General features: G+C 37.9%; 1 protein-coding gene and 1 pseudogene across 2 annotated transcripts in view; one reads left to right on the forward strand and one right to left on the reverse strand.

Annotated features, from left to right (window-relative positions):
* The window catches only part of MARCHF1 (membrane associated ring-CH-type finger 1), an 883,830-nt gene that overhangs the window by 197,843 nt on the left and 661,616 nt on the right, over positions 1-24,371 (forward strand). The gene's annotated exons all lie outside the window — the stretch shown is intronic.
* On the reverse strand, positions 9,156-11,069 carry LOC105731219 (endoplasmic reticulum chaperone BiP-like; annotated as a pseudogene).

A 24,371-nucleotide genomic window follows, 5' to 3' on the forward strand; every position in this document is an offset into this window, starting at 1 on the left:
TGCAACCCCAGCTTTTTTTTTTTTTCTCTCCATTTGCTTGGTAAATCCTTCTCTATCCCTTTATTTTGAGCCTTATGTGTGTCTTGTACATGAGATCGGTCTCCTAAATACAGCACACCGATGGGTCTTGACTCTATTCAGTTTGCCAGTTGTGTCATTTGATTGTGGCATTTAGCTCATTTACATTTAAGGTTAATATTGTTATGTGTGAATTTGATCCTGCCATTTTGATTCTAGCTGGTGGTTTTGCCTCTTAGTTGATGCAGTTTCTTCATAGTGTTGATGGTCTTTACAATTTGGTATGTTTTTGCAGTGGCTGGTACTGACTGTTCCTTTCCATGTTTAGTGCTTTCTTCAGGAGCTCTTGTAAGGCAGGCCTGGTGGTGATGAAATCTCTCATGAATTACTTGTCCATAAAGGATTTTACTTCTCTTTTGCTTATAAAGCTTAGTTTGGCTGGATTTGAAATTCTGGGTTGAAAATTGTTTTCTTTAAGGATGTTGAATATTGGCCCCTACTCTCTTCTGGCTTGTAGGGTTTCTGCCAAGAGACCTGCTGTGAGTCTGATGGTCTTCCCTTTGTGGGTAACCCAACCTTTCCCACTCTCTGCTCTTAGCATTTTTTCCTTCATTTAAACCCTGGTGAATCTGGCGATTATGTGCCTTGGGTTGCTTGTCTCGAGGAATATCTTTGTGGTGGTCTCTATATTTCCTGAATTTGAATATTGGCCTGCCTTGGTAGTTTGGAAAAGTTCTCCTGGATAATATCCTGAAGAGTGTTTTCCAACTTGTTTTCATTCTCACCATCATTTTCAGGTACACTGATCAAATGTAGATTTTGTCTTTTCACACAATCCCATATATCTTGGAGGCTTTATTTCTTTTTATTCTTTTTTCTCTAGTCTTGCCTTTTTGCTTTATTTCATTGAGTGATCTTCAATCTCTGAAATCCTTTCTTCTGCTTAATTGATTTGGCTATTGAAACTTCTGTACACTTCACAAAATTTTCATGCTGTGTTTTTCAGCTCTGTCAAGTTATTTATGTTATTCTCTACGTTGGTTATTCTTGTTTCCCACCCCCCCTCCCCAAGACAGAGTCTTGCTCTGTCACCCAGGCTGGCATACAGTGGTGTGATCTCAGTTCACTGCAACCTCTGCCTCCTGGGTTCAAGTGATTATCCTGCCTCAGCCTCCTGAGTAGCTGGGACTGTAGGCATGTGCCACCATGCCCAGCTAGCTTTTTTTATTTTAGTAGAGACGAGGTTTCACCATATTGGCCAGGCTGGTCTCGAACTCCTGATCTCATGATCTGCCCACCTCAGCCTCCCACAGTGCTGAGATTACAGGCATGAGCCACTGCATCCTATCCACTCATTTTTTGAATGTTTCTTAGGTCACAATAATTATTCTAGCACTGAAGCTGAAATAATGAGCAGAAAAGGAAACTGCCCTCATAAAACATCCATTTGATTGTCAGTGCCCAGGCAGTCAGCAGACACATTGATACATGAAGTGCATTCCATTTACTCAGTTGAACAAATACAAGTGAAAGAGGCATTGTTACTGGAGGTCCTCATTATTTCAAAAGAAGCTCTTTTCTGTTCTATGTCATGAAGCCAGTACACAAAACCAAAAGTGAGAGTTAAGCAGTGCAGGTTTTATTCCAATGGCCATGGAATTGGAGAAGTGGGAACATAGCTCACAAATGAACTTCTCAGCTCCTAAGAGCTGGTAAGTTACAGATATAAGTATTTTTAATGAAAGTGCTGGATATTAAGAACAGGCAGAATAGCCATGCTTTTTTCTTAGAAAGAGCTGGAGATTTTCTCAGAATCAGGAGAGTCCTCTTTCTCGTCCTTTCTTTTGCCTCTTTCAAAAATGGTGATTCATGGTGATTATCAAGTGTCATGGCACCAATGGGAGTGTCATTTAGTATGAACATTGGATAATAATGAAGCTAGAGGTTTTTCAGAGGTCAAATAAGTTCTGACCACAGACATTCTGTTTCCTAAAAATAAGCAGAGGTAGAGCTGAGTAGGAATTTAGCTATGTCACACAGGCATATGCATTTGGCAACAAGAGCAGGGTAGGGATGCAGGTAAGTCACATAGGCACCGCAGTGGGTAACAGTATCTTCCCTCTAGCCATTCTCAGAAACTCAAATTGTTCCTAGAACTTTTCATAGGAAATACTTCTTCCAAAAAGGGCCTAGTAGAAGACAAAGGTCATTGGCATAGCAGCTACAAGTTCCTAGTATAGTGTTCTGAGTAATTTCTTAAGGATAGAGGACCTTTTGGCATGCTTAACTTGAATCTACCTCTAAAATTTTTATAAATGTTTTATACTTTTAAATTTTATGATTTACTAACTTGTTTAGGGAAAAGGAATCCAGTATTACTACAGAAGTAGCCCCAGGTGTTTCAAGAGTGACTGAATTGTTTTTTAATTCCTTCTTGTAATTTCCAAAATTACAATGTATAACTTGCCACTTGAAACATTTGGACAAGTGGAACCCATTTTATTCTCCAGTGTCCAAAAAGACTCAGTTAATACTTGTTTAATGATGGAAACAAGAAGATCAGAGATAGCTTTTTACTTTGCTGGTATTGGCTAGTTGAATGAATGACTCTGCAATGAGGGCTCATGATAGCAGACTTGCATCATAATATTTACTTTGAATCTGAGCACAAATTATTCAGTTTGTGGTTTTAAAAGCTAAATTCTCTAAACTTCTATGAGTAAATAGTAAATACTAAGGTAAAAGTAAACAAAGATGTATGAACTTAAAAGAATATTGTTTTTAAATATAGTTCACAAATTCCTGGCTACAGACACTATGAACTTTTAGAGTAAAACATGAATAAATATAATCCTGTACTTAGTAATTTACAAATTAAGATAATCTTTATAGAAATTCCATTCTGTTTTTAGTAAAAACTATGCTCTTAATTCTTGGGAATGTACTGCAATGTCAGTTTTCTTTCTAATATTCATTTAGTGAGGTCTAGTTGTTCTTGAGATTTTTCTTGTCATTGGTTTGTTTTATGTAGGCTTATTAAATTTTTAGATGTCATATTTTACCATTAGTTGTATTCTATTACTAGTTTCTCCAAATAAACTAATGTCCCAAAAGCAATCCTGAGTAGTAATTACAATTATAAGAATAGAAACACAATGTGACAACACATATGATTTACTAAATATTCATTATAAATAGGATTTGAAAAATATAGGATGTGAATACATATCTGTCAGTAAGTATGATTGTAGAGATTTCAAATAAATACATTTAAAAATGGGGCAAATAAGAAGTAAAAGCCTCACTCTCAGAAATCTAGACTATATTGGATTCCAATAATTCATTTGCCTCAAGTTTTTAGCATATTACTCACAAAACTTTGCCAAGTTGTGATTTTTCAGAACAAGTGCATAATTACATTTCCCTGTATAAACTTGACTAACTCTATAATTGTTTGTGTAGAAGACACACAACTTTAACATTATCATTTAAAATTGCACTTCTCAAAGCAAAAAGAAGAATAATTGCTATTTCCAAAAATTTTGTAGAAACAATTGCAGAAATAATTACAAATATAGTCAGAAAACAAAGTGAGTTATTGGCAACATTTCTTTGTTAAATAACAATGAGTGATGACACAGTAAATTAATGACATATACTGTAAAAGCAATTACTTTCTAATATGTATTCTAACAGATAATTTATTTTATAGCTGTATTAATTAATGTGCAGAGTATGAATTTGCTTTTGGCATATGTGCAAATGCAGCATGAGGAAGGTGTGCAATGGTGATTCAGCTTCAGCCATATGAGGATTAAGAAAGAACATATTTACTTTAATTAAAAGGATTTTGCATTGACTTTCAATCCATTCTCTGAGTCTTGTTTACACTGCATATTGAAGGAAATGTTGAAAATTATGGTTATGATTTAATCACTATCAGACCATGTCATTCTTTTCAGGATGCAAAGAGATTTACACAGTTCTGTTTATCTATCCTGAGGTCAGCTGACCATTGAGGGCAAGACAATTTCCCGAGTGTTGGAAATAAAACAAACAATAACAACAAAGAAACAACAATAAAAACAATACCTTCTTGATACTAAATACACAGAAAGGAGTAACATAATTTCACGGACATGCCTAAGTGACTAGCTCAGTAATATGTCCTCTGCCCTAAAAAGTCTGAACCCATTGCTTCAAGGCTGAAGGAGAAAGACTTCTTATCAGGCAAATATAACAGGATTTCATATGAAGATGAAAACTCAACAGTCGAAAGTTCGACATTCTTTGGATACCCTTTCTAAACATTTTTCCTTTGAGAAAGTATTTTTTTTAGACCAGTGTAAATAACAGTTATTGGTGTCACTTATGGTAGAAAAACTTCCTACACCAGATGCATGTTGTAAGGTTTGTTTTCACCGAGCTTAAAATGAAAGAAACTGAGGCCAGCACAAAAATATCCAATGCGAAGGAATTTATTCAGGCTCCCAGACGAGGTTCTGCGGTCTGACAGGAGGGGCTGGAGAAGTTGCACAGACTCCTCTTTGACATGGGTTTTTATAGGGAGTGAAGCAGCTTGATTGGTTGTGGGAGAGCAGGACTGCTATTGGGTAAGTTACAAGCCTTTACCTAGGACTTGGCTTGTTGGTTGGAATTACTCGGTTGCTACTGATTGTTAAGATTTGGCTGCTATTGGCTGTTAAGACTTGGCTGCTATTGGTTGTTAAGACTTGGCTGCTATTGGTTGTTAAGGCTTGACTGCTATTGGTTGTTAAGAGGCTAAGGTTACAAGACCTCATTTGCATACTGGGCTCTTTAAGGGAAGGCCAGGCTGTGCGAATATGGGAGAAGGGAACATGCTTGAGCATGCCCGAGCTCATCCAGGCTTGTCTGAGCTTTTGAAAAAGGTGGGGGCATGTCTGTGTCTGTGCTCCCAGCGAGGCAACTGGCCTTACATTCTGACCTTTTGATGATAGATAGAAGGTACCACTTTTTCTGACTACTTCCTGCTGAATAGGGGCGAAGTAAGGGGGACAGGTCAGTTGGCTGGTGCCTCGACTGATAACTGGATGGAGGGATGAAGCAGCATTTGATTGACAGCCACTCACCCAATTTCTCACATACGAGCTTGTAGGAACCTGAGAAAAAGAGGGGCTATCAGTAATAGTAAACAGATTACGATGATAGGAGTGATGATGGGAGTTAGCCAGGTTAGCATGGGGTGCCACCAGCTTAGGGACAAGACTCCTGTGTTTTGCTTTTTACATAGGTCTTCCTGAAGGCAGTGGAGAGTGTTGATGTTTTCCTCTACTAGTCCTGATTCATTAATATAGTAGCAGCATTTTTCCTGGAGAAACATACAGGTACCTCCTTTTTCCATTTTTAATAGGTCAAGGGCCCATTGGTTTTGTAGAGTTACCTGAGCTAGTGACGTGATTTGTTGTTGGAGGGAGGCCAGAGAGGCAGCTGATGCCTCAATGGCCACACGGAGCTTGTCTTCCAGTTGGGCGGTGGAAGTGACACTGTAGCCCATCGCTCTGCTTCCTATTCCAGTGGATATTAAAGATGATGCTAAAGAAAGGCCAACTACTACCGGGAGGAAGACAGCTCATTTGTTTTGGCGGACAGGGGGAGGAGGAGGTGTAAGAAGGGATAGAAACTCGGCTTGCCTATATACCTTTAACTGTGGGACTAGAGTAACAGGTACGCAGGGGGAGGGAAGTGAGGCATTTATAACCTTGGTTAGGGTCCCATTACACCAAAAGAATCCTCCCAGAGGTGCATAAAAAGTGGATCTTACATTTACAGTCATGTTGTAGCTGGAGTTGTCACTCGTTCTGTAGCAGAAGAAAAGATCTTGGGAGTGTGCCTTGAACAATGGGATCCCTGTTAGGGTGGTGTCAGGTCCCATAGGTGATTGAGACAGGCTTAACTCAGTTTGGAGGTGGACTGCAGCTAAGGGGGGTTTGTTAAAGGAGGCACATAAAAGCAATTAGTGAAGTTTATGGCTTTCACTAGCATTAGCTAAGAGAAAGGTTGGGGGTTGTTACACCTTTATTATTACCCTTATCAATACTACTGTCATTACTACAACCTTTATTATTACTACCTTTAGCATCATTACCTTTACCATCACTACCATTACCGTCATCACTATTACCATAACTTTCATTATGATTACCACTTTCACCATCATTACTATCACCATAACCTTTATTATGATTATTACCACTTTTACTATCATCACCATCACCATAACCTTCATGATTATTACCACTTTTACTATTATTACCATCACCTCCATCATCATCTACAACATACTACCATTACCTTCATCATTCATTTATTATTACTACCCTTATTAACAGTCACCTTCATCTTGAGGGCCTGAGTTGGTTAGTTAATGTGGCCTCATTCTGTAGGTCCATTGGGGAGGTGACATGCCTCAAGGGTGGCTGAATCTGTGACTACTGCATAGGCTGTTTTTTGTTGCCCCTCTGCTGTCACTATTGAACTCCCATTTACAAAAAGGCAAGGTCTGGGCTAGAGAGAGGAAGGTTAGACAGGCCTTCCCAAGGTGTAATAAATGTATTCATTAGCTTAGAACAGGAATGGGCTGGAGAGGGGGAATGGGATGGAAGAGGAAGCAAAGTAGTCGAGTTGAGTAGAGAAGTGGGATGAAGGCTGACTGAAGGATTTTTAAAGAGAAAGTAAGACTTAGAGTGTAGAGGAATGGTAAAGAAGGCATTTTTTCTTTTCTTTATGGAAAGCCCTAGTTTGGGTAGGTTTTGGACTAGGCATCCTAATGGCGACTTGGGGTCTAAGCGGAACTTCTGATTCCCCATAGTTGGTTGTTGTGGGGGAGTCAAGCTAGGAAGGGATAGGAACAGATATCACACTCAACATGGGCAGAAGAGTTTCTTTCCTGGAAGAGGTGGCTGAGAGAATTTACAAGCAGCAATGAGTATAATAAGAAAGAAAATAAAAAGAGACAAGGCTAGGGCTATTTGCCACATGGAAAAATTAGAGGGTACAATAAAGATAAGACAGTGTTACATAGAGAACCAATGAACAAAGGGTGGGTGCTCCCCAGAAGGGAGACCAGTTTGATGCCTCCCCGGCCACGTCCCCGAAGGGATGTTTCAGGGGTATCTTGGCTAAGGTGTACCCGCATAACCCCTGGGCCTGGTCACCTCAGGATGGAAGTCTGAGTAGGACAGCTTTGAGGTGAATCACCGTTATGCCTTATGACGTCCCCATGGAACTGCAGGTTGAGGCCCACACAAGCCCCGTAGCCGTTAAGCCGTGGGACTACACATAAACTCACTCACTCACTCGCATTGGAATTAGGAAGAGAGAGAGAGAAAGATAGAGTTAAAAGTGGAAAGCAACTGCCATCTTAAGGGCATGGCACAGCCGCCATTTTAGGTGAGAGAGAAAACTAAGAGAGGGAAGTGGCCACCATTTTAAGGGTGGGGATGGCCGCCATGTTGAGAGGAAGAGAGAAAGAAAAAGAGGCAGAGAGTAAGAGAAAGAAACCAAAAATACAGTTTCTTGCTTATCGGGAGCCTTTTATGCCAAACGGGCTAGTTCAAAATAACGAATTTGGTATAAGCAGGGGGTTTGGCTCTGCCCTGAGGCTGGGCTGCTTAAACGGGGCTTCTTTTTTTTTTTGAGACGGAGTTTCGCTCGTTACCCAGGCTGGAGTGCAATGGCGCTATCTCGGCTCACCGCAACCTCCGCCTCCTGGATTCAGGCAATTCTCCTGCCTCAGCCTCCTGAGTAGCTGGGATTACAGGCACGCGCCACCATACCCAGCTAATTTTTTGTATTTTTAGTAGAGACGGGGTTTCACCATGTTGACCAGGATGGTCTCGATCTCTTGACCTCGTGATCCACCCGCCTCGGCCTCCCAAAGTGCTAGGATTACAGGCTTGAGCCACCGCGCCCGGCCTAAACGGGGCTTCTGAGTACCTACACCTCGGTTGCTGGCAAGGGTTTAGGAAAGTGGGGACATCTCCCTTAAATTCCTGACCCTAAAAACCCCTCATGGGGAGAGAACAAGAGTATAGGGGACGTCTCCTCTTACACTCAGGTCCTAAACTGAGTTGCCGGAGTCATGGACCCATGACGGAAAGCCAAGGTCACGGACCTATGGCAGAAAGCCAGGGTCATGGACTCCTAGTGGAATTCCTGACACTGCACAGCAGTTTTCAGACAGGGACTCCCTGAAAGCAGCAGGTGGGGTAGTAGGTAACAGAAGTCTTACCTTGTGGTGAAACGGCAGTTCCCTGGTCCAGCTTTGTGTGGAGGAGTCAGTTTCCCCCAGGAGGGGTCTTACAGCTCCTCCTGGGTTTCTGCACCATTTATAATGTTTGTTCTCGCCAAGCTTAAAATGGAAGAAACTGAGGCCAGCACAAAAATATCCAATGTGAAGGAATTTATTCAGGCTCCCAGACGAGGTTCTGCGGTCCAACAGGAGCGGCCGGAGAAGTCACACAGACTCCTTTTCAACATGGGTTTTTATAGGGAGTGAAACAGCTCGATTGGTTGTGGGAGAGCAGGACTGCTACTGGGTAAGTTACAAGCCTTTACCTAGGACTTGGCTTGTTGTTGGTTGGAATTACTCGGCTGCTATTGGTTGTTAAGACTTGGCTGCTATTGGCTGTTAAGACTCGGCTGCTATTGGTTGTTAAGACTTGGCTGCTATTGGTTGTTAAGGCTTGACTGCTATTGGTTGTTAAGAGGCTAAGGTTACAAGACCTTGTTTGCATACTGGGCTCTTTAAGGAAAGGCCAGGCTGTGCGAGTATGGGAGAAGGGAACATGCTTGAGCATGCCCGAGCTCGTCTGGGCTTGTCCGAGCTTTTGAAAAAGGCGGGGTGGGGGTGTCTGCGTCTGTGCTCCCGGTGAGGCAACCGGCCTTACACATGTGTCCCAATTGTCTTTGGCACCCAAAGACATGTGAGCAACTGCTAATGAAGAGTAGTAAACAGACACATGGGCGATAGCATTTTCAACTCCGCTCTGAGGTGAAGTTCCAATTACATTTGAGACTTAAGTTCTCTCAGTTTTTTTCTAATCAAAGTTCCTAAGTCCAGTATTTACAATATTACAGCATTAGCAGATCAGTGTCTACAACTCATCTTTTTCTGCTATATCCTCTTTACCAGTTGTAGGAGGGCCTGCACATCCTTAGAGTTTGCTGATAATTGGCTGAACAGTTTCTTCCAGTTCCTCCTCCTTAGCTTTGAAGTCTTCAATGTTAGCATCTTGGTGGCTTTCCAGCCATTCATTATTTTCTTCCACAGTCTTTTCCATGATCTCCTTATCTTCAGAGGAAAGTTTACCTCCTAGATTTTTCTTTATCTCCGATCCAATTCTTTAGAGAATAGGCATAACTTTGCAACTCATTTCTAGTATCAATGTGCTCCTTGAGCTTTTTGTCTTTCTCAGAAAACTTCTCAGGATCATTAACCATCCTTTCGATTTTGTCAGGTGTCATGTGATTCTGGTCATTGGTAATTGAGATCTTATTTTTGTTCCTTGTACCCTTGTCTTCAGCTGTTACTAAAAGAATACCAGTCACATTTATCTCGAAGGTGATTTCAATATGTCGGACCCCACAAGGAGCAGGAGGAATTTCAGTCAGAACAGATGGACCCAGAAGACGATTGTATTTTATCAGGTTGTTCACCTTCATAGACCTTGATTATAACAGTTGGTTTATTATCGGAAGCTGTAGAAAATATCTGAGACCTCTTGGTGGCCACCACTTTGCTCCTTGGAATCAGTTTGGTCATGATACCTTGTCACTTTCAATACCAAGTGTAAGGGAACATACATCAAGCAGTACCAGGTCACCTATATCTTGAACACCAGAGAGCACACCAGCCTGGACAGCAGCACCACATGCTACAGCTTCATCTGAGTTTATGCCATGGGATGGCTCCTTGCCATTGAAGAACTCTTTAACCATTTGCTGAATATTTGGGATTTGAGTAGAGCCACTAACAAGAACAATTTCATCAATATCAGACTTCCTCAAATCAAAATTTTCCAACACTTTCTAGACAGGCTTCATAGTAGACTGGAACAGATCCATGTTTAACTCTTCAAATTTGGCCTGAGTCAGGGTCTCAGTAAAGTCTCCTCCTTCATAGAAGGACTCAGTTTCAATACTTGCTTGATGTTCAGATGACAGTGCCTGTTTGGCCTTTTCTGCCTCTCCTCAGAGTTTCTGCACAGCTCTGTTATCTTTCCTGACATCTTCACAGTCTTCTTTTTGTACAGTTGGTGAAGTGTTCCATGATACACTGGTCAAAGTCTTCTGCACCCAGGGGTAGATCCATTAATGGCCACAATTTCAAAGACACCATTGTCAGTAGTGAGAAGAGAAACAGAAGGTTCTACCACCCAGGTGGAACACCAGGATGTTCTTCTTCCCCTCCCTTTCATCCAGGCCATAAGCCGTGGGCTCGTTGATGGTCTTCATAACATTTAGCCCAGCAATAGTTCCAGCGTCTTTGGTTGCTTGGCCTTGGGCATTATTAAAATAGACTAGTATGGTAACAACTGCATGGGGTACCTTTTTTCCCAAATAAGCCTCAGTGGTTTCTTTCATTTTAGTGAGAACCATGGCAGAAATTTCTTCAGGAGCAAATGTCTTTGTTTGAGTACCTCCAATATCATGAACGATTCAGTTTTCTTTTCAACCACCTTGAATGGCAAGAACTTGACATCCTGCTGCACAGATGGGTCTTCCACGTGCGGAGGATGAGCCGCTTGGCGTCGAAGACCGTGTTTTTGGGGTTGGAGGTGAGCTGGTTCTTGGTGGCATCACTGATCAGACGTCCCCTTCAGGAGTGAAGACCACATAGGACGGCGTGATGCGGTTGCCCTGATCGTTCGCGATGATCGCACAGCCGTTCTTGAACACGCCGACGCAGGAGTAGGTGGTTCCCAGGTCAATGCCGATCACCGTGCCCACGTCCTCCTCTTTGTCCTCCTTGGCAGCATCAGCATCGCGGCCACCAGGGAGAGCTTCATCTTGCCAGCCAGTCGGGCAGCAGCAGGCAGGGCGTCACCCGCAGTCCAGCCACAGTTCCGCAGCACAGGAGCGCAGCGTGGCTACCCACCTCTCACTCTCGCCAAATGGCCCAATCAGTCAGTCTGTCTGTGTTGTCTCAGCCGCCATGGAGAAAGTATATTTTTATATATACTTGATCGAATGTAAAAACCACAACCAAATGTGGCAAAAGCCGAGAGAAATAATTTCTGGGACTGTAGGCTGTCAAAAATCAGATTTGGATTCTCTATGTTGCCCTTAACTGTGCCTTGCTCACTGACTTGGCATTTGAAGCTAGTGCTAGAAATGGCCCTTAATGGAAAATTACAAGAAAACATTCAGAATTTCTGAGCCATGTTCAATTTGAGTATTCCTAAGGGCTTCACAGTGTTAGAAATAATTGGCATTTACAATAATTTATAGGTTTATGAGATTTTCTAATTCAAGACTTAAAGTCAAAAAAGATGGGGAAACTGACATGCAAACAAGCTATCTGCCATCAAGGCTGAATAGACCTATGTTGGTGAAAATAGTTATAAATAATATAATTCCTGCCATTACATGGAACAGTCGTGACTAGTCACTTTTAAAGGCTATGCTTTATGATTATTACTAAAACATTGTATTGATTTCTCTTCATTTACAACTGGGGTCCGTGTTGTCAAGTGCTCAAGCAGATCCTAAGCAAGAGCAAATATCGCAGGTGCCAGTTGTCCTTGCCAGGCTTCCATAGATTCAGCCAGTGAGACAAACCCAAACGATGTAGCTGTTTATTATTCATAGCACGGCAGACAGCATGAGCTTCAAGTTCACAGCAAATCCCCATGCCCCAGGTCCTATGGGAGTGATGTGGAGGAAGTCTAGATAGATATTATATACATGGCGAGTCTGTGTCACAACTGAGGAGCCTTGGAAATCCCGGATGTATAAGGGGACTTCAAGTGAACCTGCTCATCCTCCACTTTAAAGAGAGACATTATTCATATATGGTTTTTGGCCAGGAAACCGATCTGGCCTCTGATTCAGATGGAGGCACTTTCTCTATCACCCTGGAACATCTCCAGGAGAGGAGAGAGACCTAGCTTTATGACCCTGGTGCATAAGCAAATCTGCTCTCTGTCCCCACAGCAGCTTTGTAAATTTCCTTGAACAAAGCTGTTAATGCCTTTTGCTAAGAGGAATGAGCAGAAATACCAAATCCTTGGAGACTATCTCCCCAACACACAAGTGCACCCAGTGCCCATAAATGGTGTGTAACTGATGAGTGTTGAGCAAGATCAGAAGATTACATGCATTTCATGCAAAAAAAAAAAAAAAAAAAGATTTCTTCAGCCATAAGTGAAGGCAACTGATACCATCTCAAGTAGCATTATTTTTAATAATACTAATAAATGATGCACAAACATGGAAACTACTTTTGACACCTTAGACATCCTTGCTCTAGCCCAGAACCTTTAGATATATTCCTCTCTAGTTTCAGGATTTAGTCTCACACCTTCAAGGCCCTGTCCATAGGTAACGTATTTGAGAATAATCCTTATGTGACAAAGAACCTGATAATATCTAGCTAATTAAATGGTAGGAGATAAGAAGGAACTCTTCAAAGGTCTTCAATTTAGCTCAAAACTTAGAGTTCTTAAATTGCCCTGAGGCTTTTACTCATGTGAGCATGTGTCACTAAGAAAATACAGAAAAATCTAAACAAATCTGAGTTTTTTAACTGGGAGTTGGAAAGCTTTTTCTCTTCACCTCAGATCATACTGTTTCTGCTTTTAAGAATGGGGCAGCAGGGACAGATAACCCAAAAGTCTTCCAAATAGAAGCCCAAAAGATTGCACTGGCTCATAGAGTGCATTGCTGCTTGAATACAAGTCGGTAGTGGAAAGTTGTAAGTGAGTAGTGTATTGGTTCTCAGATTCTTACAAAATAGAATCACACACAGTATGGTCAAATGATATCAACTCTTTGAGGAGGATAGGTTGTTTAAAAAGGATGGGCATGTATCAAAGTAATGATTATTGAGGCAATTTTTCTAGCCTCAAGGAGATCCTGAATTTAACACATAATTCATGTTGGTGATTATGGGGCTTCAGAATTACTTTGTTTTCAAAGATTATTAAAACCAGAAATTGGAATTTGTCTTATTAAACCCTCAATAAAATCATAGACCCTTGTAAAGAACTTTAAATATTGGCTTACATTTTTTTTTTTTTTGGTATGTCTGACTAGTTTTAATATCTTCTACAATTTAGAAGGAATTTAAGTGTTTATTTTTTTTCTGAAAATAAGTAATTTATTTGTATAGATCATGTAGGTAGGTATCTTCTTAATGGGAAAGAAAGGTCTTACTTTTAAACTCTCCAGAGTTTGCAGCAAATATTTGAGTTAGTAGCTCTTTAGATCAACTGATCCTCAGATGACATGAAAACAAACATGAAACTTAATCATAGAAATATATTGCTCTTCAATCCTTACATCTCTAAGTACTTAATGTTTTTTGGAAGTATATATTACTCTATAATAAAACCTGTTTTGCTAGTATATGATAACATATCAGATAAAACTTATTTGATATGTGCAGAACTCAAGATTGGTTAAGCGTGGAAAGAAATTTTCCTAATGAGGTTATTAGATATAGTGATGGCAGAATTTTTGTCATTTAAATAAAAGCTAAATTCAGTCAAAAATAACCGTTCACTCAGATGTCATATATGTGCCATTATGTTTATCTGAAAATATTAGTATTAGAACCTTAGCTAGAATTAATATAGGATGATGCAACATACAGAAAATACAAACAGAAATAAGCTTCGTAGTTGAGTTTTACTGATATTTTTACCCATTTCCAACACCCATCCTGGATATCAAAATATAATTCTTAAAGAGTTTTGTGGGGAAAATAAAAAGATTTGTTTAGAATGACCTACTGTATAATGTTAATGCACATTTTAAAAATTTTGTTTTGCTTTTTAAATTAAAACTGTGATAAAATACAATATGAAATTTACCATCTTAATCATTTTTAAGTTTATAGTTCAGTGACATTAAGTACATTCACTTAGTTGTGCCACTATTACTTCCTGCCATCCACAGAACTCTTTTCCTTTTGCTGTACTAATATTTTTACACAACATACTCTATGTAGGTTTTGGTATTAGGATCCATTTATAATCACTAAGAATCTTGGAATTAGGTTTAGGCATTATGGCTAGCTGAGACTACAGGGACAGGTCTGATGAGGTTTGGACCTCTCCTGTGTATCTCAAATGGTCAGTTCAACATTGGGAGTTGATCCTTACTTTGGGGCCATACCACCAAGGGAATTTATGTTTATGTCACTGCTTAAGCATATCATTCTGAATGAGCCTTTATCAACTAATTTCTAGGGAAGGTTTGTTTTCTATCAATAGGCTAGGCAAACTTCTTGCTACTATTTAACTGGTATATCCCTTTTAATTTCAGGCATAATCCATGTCCATCAGTGCATAGTGTGTCCTTTTGTGTTTTGTGTATGTAGCAATGGACGTGTAATTATTTTGGTAGAAAGAATTACTTTCTCTTCAGTAGGGAAGCTGAAAGTGGATAACTGTTCACCAAATAGGTGTTATGGAAAGGTTGAAAAGAGGTATGCGGTAAAAGCATATAGATAATATTTGAGGGAGATACTGTTTTCTCAGTTTATTTCAAATCAAATTTTGCAAATTTGTACCTATAATCAGTAGAGTGATTAAGGGATAAGAACTGTAAATGGAAAACTAAGAATGATACAGGGGAAAGTTGTAAAATCTAATATTGTAGTGTTGAGCAAACCAGCTTTATACTTTATTAGTTTCTGCCACTATTGCATTGAGCAAATACCTATATCTGACCTCAGGATTTTTTTTTAAAAAAAGTTCTTATGATTTCCCATCATTCCCTTCCTCCCCCTAAGGAATTATAGATTTCATACTTGACTTTGAAGATTCTCCTCCAAGTGGCTGGAATGTTCTAAAGGGAACCTCTTCCTGGAACACTTTGATTCTTCCTGCCTCTTTCTTCTTCTCCCTCCAATGGACGAATGACTAGTAGTTTTCTTTCCTAGCTCTTCTTAAATGTTACTTTCCCAAGATGTTTTTTTTCCTTCTCTCCTAGACTTGATTAAATGTCCCTGTTGTATGCTCCCATAAAATCCTGACCTTTATGTCTCATGAATTTCATTGTACTCTATTTGAATCAGGGTTATGGTTGGCTTCCTCCTCTGCTGTATTTTACATTCCATGATGCTGGTTACCTGCTTATCTTGCCAATGCTGCATCACCCAGCACTATGCTTGGTATATGGCATCAGCCTTGAATCATTTTGGCTCCAAAAGTTAAAAACATATATGTAAATAAAACAACAATAATTCTGGAAGAAAACATAGGATATTTTCTTTATAACCATGGAATGAGAAGGCTTTTCTGTAGTTCAAAATTAAGACTGAAAGAAAAGATTGATGCTTTTGACCACATAAAAATTAGAAGCTTTTACATAGCAAGAGATCTCATAAAGTCAAAAGGTAAATGAAAAAATGGGGAAAAGATTTTCTACTCTTATCACAAACAAAAGATTATAAAGAAATAGACCAACTACTCAGTGGATCAAAAAGTAAAGTATTTGAACAAATCATTCTCAAATACCAGTTTTTATGAATCACATTGGGAAAGTTGTAAGATAAATCATACATTCATTTGACAATAAGTGTGATTATGTAGAGTGAATTGAGGGAGACCAGGTGTATGGGAATGGAGCTTTGTGGTGAGTTTTTAGTGATACTGCTTTTTAACATTTTACTTTTGAATCCTGAAGTCATATAACCTGTTAAAATTTAGTGATCAAACAATTAGAGAATGGAAAAAGTTAACAATTGTAAAAACATAAAATATGGGGAAACTATAAGAACTAGAACTTTATAATATTAGGCTGAGGGACAGTAAGGCTAAATTGGTAATAGTCTTCAAGCTTAAATGCTTCAGCTTAAAAATAAGGGATTTATACTTTAATCTCTTGGTCATTTCAAATTCTGAGACTCTATCCTTTGACATGAAGGGTTTCATTAATAAGAAGTCTTATGTCTTGGTGATATTTTCCATCTCCATTAAGAAAAGCACAAAAATGTGAACTTAAATTTTCAGAGGAAAAATGACATTGGGAAAGTATAAAGAATATCAAATTATTAATTTCTAATAACAGGAGTCTTCAATGGCATATATTGAGCGTCACTATGTAGCTGACTTTGGGAGCTTCTTCTTTGTTTAATTTAGAATTACTTATTTCATTTTAAAATTAAATATATGATTGTAAAATCTGTGTAACAGCATTGTAATTAGTTTTTCCTGCACATACATCAGATGTTTTTTATAAATGTACATGTAAATACTATAAATGTGCATATATTATATGTTATCGATACATGTATGGAAGGAAGGAGTGAAAAAGGAATGGGAGGAAGAGAAGGAAGGAAGGAGATGATAGTCTTTGAAAAGGATAAGAATTTATATTTCTTTGCAAGTTGCCTTTTTTACTTACAAATATGTCTTTCTTTCTCTGATAAATATCTATCTAACTCAGAAAATACATACTCTGCAATTACTGCTATTTGACCTTAACAAGGTCAATTTTACTTTTGAAAATGTTTATAGAAATAATTGAAAAATTGCTATATATCTATTAGTCAAGTTTAGTGATTACATTGTTCAATATTTTCTAAATTATTCTATATTTATTCACTGTATTGATCTGTGGCAGGCTCCCATTACACTGTGTGGTCTAAGGAAGTGCACAGAGATCTAGAGGAAGCCAGGTTAGGTCTGCATATTAATGTCTTTATGAAAAACCTATTCGTCTTCCATAGCTATTAATTATTTAATTGTCAATGTAATGTTTGTGGATTTCATTCATTAGTTTATGTTAATGAATTTCCAAGAAAAATAAGAGAAAAAACTATCTTTTACCTGAAGTTCTAATTGTACAGCATGAATTGTCTATTATAGGTTGTATGCATGATTGAGTCCCAAGAGAAAAAGCTGACACTGGCAAATGATTTAATATTGTCTATATTTCAGAGAGTTTGTAATGTGGTACTAAAAACAGAATTTCAAGAAATTATGGCATAGTCCTTAGCTGAAATACATTAGTTTGACACCAACTTTAAAAATAACAGTAGTTCATTGACTGTGTTGCCACAATATAAAAAGAAGTTCACAAATCTAAGGAAGAATAGCTTATTGTATTTATAGAAAATCTTTGAGCTAGGACTATATTGTCATGTTCTAAGCAGCACTTAACACATCTGTTTCATGATACTAAAAATATAATCACCTCCCCAAAGCAGCATCAAAATTTAGCACTGTTCATTATAGAAAAGTTGTCAAAAAACTGTTATGGAAATACGTAACTTGGAATGGTACTATTTGGGGGGATTTTATTTTGTAAGATTTTAGAATTTTATCAGAATGCCTCTTCTGTGTCTTCAAATTGGGGTCCTTTCTTTGTCTGTTCCCTAGCATAAAATTAGTTGTAGTTCTTAAACATAGTTAATATAACTTATTATGCCCTAGAGTGTGCTAAAAATTAGATATACATAGTGTACAAATACAATGAGTTTGTGTGTATATATATGAGATTGTGTTGTGTATATATGTATACACAGATATGTGATACACATATTATACATGAGATACAAAAATGATACAAAAAGGTATACAAGACCATGAAAGCCTTGAAAAGGAAAATTTTACCTTATTTGACAGCTAAAATTGGAGGGAGTGTAGGAGTTAATTAGTCAAGGAAGGCTAATGTATTTAGGCAGGGGACGTATTCACACAAATGTTTTGTGGAGGGAGAAGCTTGGTGAGTGTGAGGAGTTAAAGAAGGCTTAGGTGGCTAAAGTGGGAGAGGCAGTGGGGACCCCATACCATGGGAGATTGCAAGACATATTAAGATTTTGTTTTCATCCTATGAGCAATGGGACTTCAGTAAAATAGAATTTTAAGTAAATAAATGAAATGATGAGGATTTACTTTGAGAAGATTTTTCTGGTTGCAGAATTGGAAACAAGTTTTAGGTAGGTACGTGTTGTCTATGACGGACATAGGTAGCCTAGTGAGAAGGCTGTTACATGGTTCAGGTGAGAGATGGCAGGTTGGACTAGAGCAGCGGGGACAAAGATGGCAAATGGATGTAGCAGTTCTAATGGCATTTTCCCCTTAAACACTAGAGTCTACATTGGTCTAAATTGTATTACTTATTACTTACTAAATCTTACAAAATAGTAAGAGAGTGATTTGCGGGAGATTATTAACATGAATGTCTCTGAGGATTAGGGTGAATTTTGGATGCCCAAGCTCATATTCAGCTGTCTTAACATAAATAAAACATTATCTGCTTAAAGATGATATATCACTGTCTCTTCTGCTGCGTAATCCTTCCCTTTGTAAAAAATAAACGAGAACCATGCCAGTTCTCATATTTTAATGAAACTTAAGCCTTGAAGTATTTTATTGTTACCAAGCTCCATATAATTTTCAGTCAATGCAACTCTGAAATGTAATTTTAAAATTATTAGATGAACACTAAATGGACAGCTAGAATACTATTAGGTAGCAATTTTATGTAATTGACCTTCTTGAAAGGTTAGTTGCACTAATCTTCCATCTTAGGCAAGAGTATTTTACAAACACTTATGTAAAAGTTCAAGTGACATAAAATTCTTTAAATTCAGCACATGCTGAATTTATCTAATAACTCTATATTTATTACATCCAATAAAATTACCAGAGCAGAAGCCATAATTCAATATAAATTCCTATGTTAAAAAATGTATAGCCCTGTGCCTAATCATGAAATTTTTTCAAAATTATACATTGAGAAAATTTTGTTTGTCTTTTTAATTCAGTGCTTTCACTACTAATGAATATGACCTTTATTAAAGTCCTGTAATTTCAATTGAGAAACAGTTAATCAGCACTTGCAAAGCATAAAGATAAGTCACTACTAGAGAGTCCGTGGTGAATGAACCCAAATGGCCAACATGAGAAGTTTTACCTTCTAGTATGAGTTAATTTTTTCCTATTATATCCTTACCATAAACACATAGCCAGTATTCAAATTTTCCCTCTGGAAATTATTAAAATATTCTTAGACAGAGCACAACTTTCCTAGTGTTTTTCCTGGCTTGTTTAGTACTATTATAGGTTATAGATCATCTCATTGTTTTTTTGCAAATCAAAATGTTCTTTATAAAAAGATATTTTGCCAGATGGAGAGTAATTAACTCAAATGAGAAGACATATTAATAGTATCTTATAAAAAGGATATTTGTTATATTAGCCTGTAAGAAAGGATGAATTTGCCAAGTTTTCTCATTAAGTTGCCCTTTACAGCCTCTATATGGGGTGTGTGTGTGTGTGTGTGTGTGTGTGTGTGTGTGTTTTAAATCCAGGTAAGTTTTTGAAGTGATTTTTATTACATGAACTGACATTAATTAGGAAAATCGGATTTTTCAGTGGTTTCTGTATCACTTTGGGAACATACTGTGATTTTGAAACTACTCAATATTATTGTATTAGTATATTATTTACTAATCCATATAACTTACTATTTTTCTTTGTTTGTTCAAGTATTACATACTTTGTCATAAGAATATGGCTATATGAAATTAATGCCAAATCAAAACCCAATACAGGGCTAGTGACAAGTGGTGCATATTAACTTTTAATAATTTTATCTAAAGAGTTTACTAATAACTCTTAATAAGAGTTTACTCTGTGCAGAATCCTGTACTAGAGTAGAAAGGAAAGCACAGCCTCTCCTTTATAGAATTCCATAAAAAAAAAAAATAGAAAAAAAATCTCCCTCTATTTCATCACCAGCTCCTTGTCCTCCCTAGGATTATGCCCCTGGCAAACTCAGTGCTTGCTAAACCACTTACAGAAACAGAATACTCCCAGCAACAGTATCAGGAGGAGAATATAATCTCATCCCACAACCATACTACCTGCCAACATAGGGAGAGTCTGCGTGCCACATGGTGTGCTCTGTAAACTGCAGCCCTGGTCTTTTTCTTTAGATTATATCATTTTATCTCATTGCTGAGGCAGTTCTAGGGGAAGAAAGACCAAGAACTGTGATGCAAGGTTTTTCAATTCCTGGGAGAGAGGCTTCTCTAGTTGGTAATTTTCATTTTCCTTAGGCTTTTGTTTGATTATCCTCTTAAATTTTTTCTTTTTAACCTCAAGCCATATTTTTAATTACTATCATAAAATACCAACACTTTTGCAATGTCAAAACTTTATTATTATTAGACATTAAGCTCCATTTTAAAAGAGAAAATACAAATCCATCCAAATATTGCATCGTAATTAACACTGTAATGATATTTAAGTATTCATATACCAAATACCGTCAGTACTTGGTGATTTAATCTAGGAGCTTGAGCTCCTTAGGTCTGATGGAAAGTACAGACTCAATTTTATTTGTTTCTCTGTTACCTCAATAACTAAAATTGTTGAGTCAAGGGAAGTGAGGAAAGCTCATTCACATTATATCCATCTTGCACTCTTTCCTGCAACCAGGCTGACTTTTCTATATTCCTCCAGAGACCCCAAATCTTCACTGGACACACAATTTTGCTCCTGCACTTCCTACTTGCGTTTACCTATCCCTCAATCAGGCTCTGTTTAAGGGCTTTTCTGTCTATTTTGGCTGTATCAAGGTTGAGCAGGTGGGGAGTTAGGCATCTCCAAATTAAAGTTACGTGGTACAAAGACTTTACCCCTTTACTAACAAGACAACAGTAGTTGACACCATTAGGTCCAAAGTTACAAGCAAGATGATGTAACTTTATTATATTGAAGTTATTTGAATTTAGATATATGTACTGTTTTTTGAATTATGAATGTGATTGGGTTCAAGGATGCATTTTCAGAAAACTAAGGTCTTATGTGTAAAATAAGAGCATCACTGCCCATCAGTACTCTGTTATAGATTAATAAAAGAGCATGTTTCAGTGACATTCTGTCTAGGACAGATTGGCAGATTGCTATACCTAGGGTTCATGATGGTGGAATTACTGTCTCTCTCAGACCAAAGCAGATGCAGTGCTTCTTGTGATCTGACAGATGCAGAAGCATACTTTTAGCCACATTTTTTCTTTGTCTCTATCTCTTTCTTTGTCTCTGCCTCTGTGTGTATGCGTGTGTCTCTTTTACACACACACACACACACACACACACAGAGAGAGAGAGAAATCTGTATGCATGTTTGCATGGCATTTTACCTGAAAGTTTTAACCCTTAGTTTTCCCTGGCTTTGGGACCATCCATTTTTCTTCTTAAGTATGTCACTTACCAGGTATCAGTATTAAAGCTTGCTTTTGTTTAACCCATATGTGGTAAGTCTGCCTTCTCCATTAAAAAAAAAAAAAAAAAAAAAACTACCTTGTTAGAGGAAAAAGAATTTGTTCTTAGTTTTACCTTAAAACCAGAAAAAAAAAAAATCTATATTGAGTTTCTGAAAGAGTAGATGACATTGACTTCATTCCACAATAATCTCCTTTGTCATTTACAAGCTATGCAATTATCCATGCATGGTAATTGCACCAGATGAGAAATCAAAGAACCTCGATTTTGTGTTCAGTTCCATCCCTTATTTATTGTGTGATTTTGGTAAATCACTTCTGTAAGTCTTAGTCTTATTATTTACAAAAAGATTTCTCTTTTGGCCATAGGAAAATTACTGGTATAAAACAGTGCATGTTTTCCTTCATAGCGCTTAAAAAGAAAAAACAATAAAATAGTGCATGTGAGATTATTCATTGATCAAATCACTTGATCAGGATTTATGAGCCGTTTCTATGTGCCAGTATTGTTGCAGATGCCAGAGGTACAACACAAAAACCCACAAATGTCTTACTCCTTTCTAGCTTCACTGCAGTACACTTAAACTATTAAGGACTATATGAAGGAAAATGTCAGAAAAGGGAGTATCAATCATTTAATTAAACTGTTGGTTCCATGGGGATAAGAAACATGTCTCATTCTATCTACTGCAATATAGACAGACAGAGCAGGATACTCAGATAAATATCAAATTGAATTTAAAAAATAAAGACAAATCTAAGAATAAAATTAAGGAATCAGAAGGCCTGATGGCTATTTACAGAGTAAGTTGTTTCAGATACTCAGTATGTTTCCTGAGAAACCTATTTCTTGGTTATTTAGTGTCATAGAAGGACTATAAAATTAAAGCCCTTGCTAGTGGATCTAATGATATTTCCATGAGATAGCTGTGTGGAAAAAAAAATAAAATTAGCAACGCAAAAATGGACTATCTCTATCCTTCTCAGAAAAGCTGCATCTTAGATTTTCAAATTCTTAGGGTAGGGGCATAATAATTCTGATAATTATTTAGTTCTTTGATTTCATAATTCTGTATTCTTGTATCTTTTTTGTCACTAGGGAGTTAATTTGAGGCTAATAAGTACTAGGATTGCTAAGGGGCTTGGTGTTACCTGAAGTCATTTAAAAATGGGATGACTATTTTTTTTCTCTTGTGATATGCATCAGTCTGAACAGAAAAAAAAATCTATAGCAAATATATTGATACCTTTTGGTAGTGCTGGATGATACTAAAGATTTGACACTATTTTGCTTCTATGTCTGTGCATGTGGCAAACATCGGTGACTGGATTGTAGTTAACACTGCTTAGCGAAGGCAAAGTAGATAATGATTATGTCTCTTGCATGCAACCCTTGGCATTGCTGTCACAGTGACCGTATGTAGTCAGACTTGCCTTACTGACCATAAAGGTTTGAGGTAAGTGATATGAGAGATTTTCAGGCCACGCTAATAATACCTTTTGATACTCAAAGGTCTTTTGAAACTTTCAGGTCTTGCATTTCTTTATTTTTTATCAATAGATTGATATTTAAAATCATTTTTTATCCCCATATTCTAGCAAATGTAGGTTCCTTTTCTTGATGATTGACTTGATGAGGACTGATAGTTAAATTTAGAAATACTGCTAAGTTATTGAGGCCCAAATAAAAACAATTTAGAAAATATTGCAGGGGTGTATTAGGGTTCTTCAGAAAAACAGAAGCATGATAATGCACATGTGTTGGGGAGTGAGGACGAAAGAGAAAGTTTTTTTGTTGACGTTCTAGGGAACATGTGCAGAATGTACAGGTTTGTTACATAGGTACACATGTGCCACAGTGGTTTTCTGCACCCATCACCCCATCATCTACATTAGGTATTTCCCCTAATGTTATGCCTCCCCTAGCCCCCCCACACCCCAACAGGCCCTGGTGTGTGATGTTCCCCTCCCAGTGTCCATTTGTTCTCATTGTTCAACTCCAACTTATGAGTGACAGGATGCGGTGTTTGGTTTTCTGTTCTTGTGTCAGTTTGCTGAGAATGATGGTTTCCAACTTCATCCATGTCCCTGCAAAGGACATGAACTCATTCTTTTTTATGGCTGCATAGTATTCCATGCTGTATATGCACCACATTTTCTTTATCCAGTCTATCATTGATGGGCATTTGAGTTGGTTCCAAGTCTTTGTTATTGTGAACAATGCTGCAATAAACATACATGTACGAGTGTCTTTATAGTAGAATGATTTGTAATCGTTCGGGTATATATCCAGTAATGGAATTGCTTGGTCAAAAGGTATTTCTAGTTCTAGATCCTTGAGGAATTGCCACATTGTCTTCCGCAATGATCGAACTAATTTATATTTCCATAAACAGTGCAAATTCGTTCCTATTTCTCCACATCCTCTCCAGCATCTGTTGTTTCCTGACTCTTTAATGATCACCATTCTAACTGGCATGAGATGGTCTCTCAATGTGGTTTTGATTTGCATTTCTCTAGTTACCAGTGATGATGAGCTTTTTTGGAATTGGCTCTTGTGATTACTGGGGCTAATAAGCCCCAAACTGCAGGGCAGGGTGGTGAGCTGGAAGTTCTGGCATGAGTAGGTGCTACGGTCTTCAGTGTGAAGACAGTCTGGAAGCAGAATTCCTTTATCCTCTAAGGACCTCAGTCATTTTTCCTAAGGCGTTCAACTGATTAGATTAAGTCTACTTACATTATGGAGGGTAATCTGCTTTTCTTCAGAGTCTCATGATTTAAAAGTCAATCACATCTACAAAGTATCTGCACAGCAGTAGTCGACTGGGATCTGACCAAACAACTGAGTATCATAGCCTAACCAAGTTGACACATAGAATTAACCATCATAATGGAGTCTTATCAT

The sequence above is a fragment of the Aotus nancymaae genome, unplaced genomic scaffold, assembly GCF_030222135.1.
Source record: "Aotus nancymaae isolate 86718 unplaced genomic scaffold, 86718_ANA_hifiasm-v0.15.2.pri h1tg000033l, whole genome shotgun sequence".
In the NCBI taxonomy this organism is placed as follows: Eukaryota; Metazoa; Chordata; class Mammalia; order Primates; family Aotidae; genus Aotus; species Aotus nancymaae.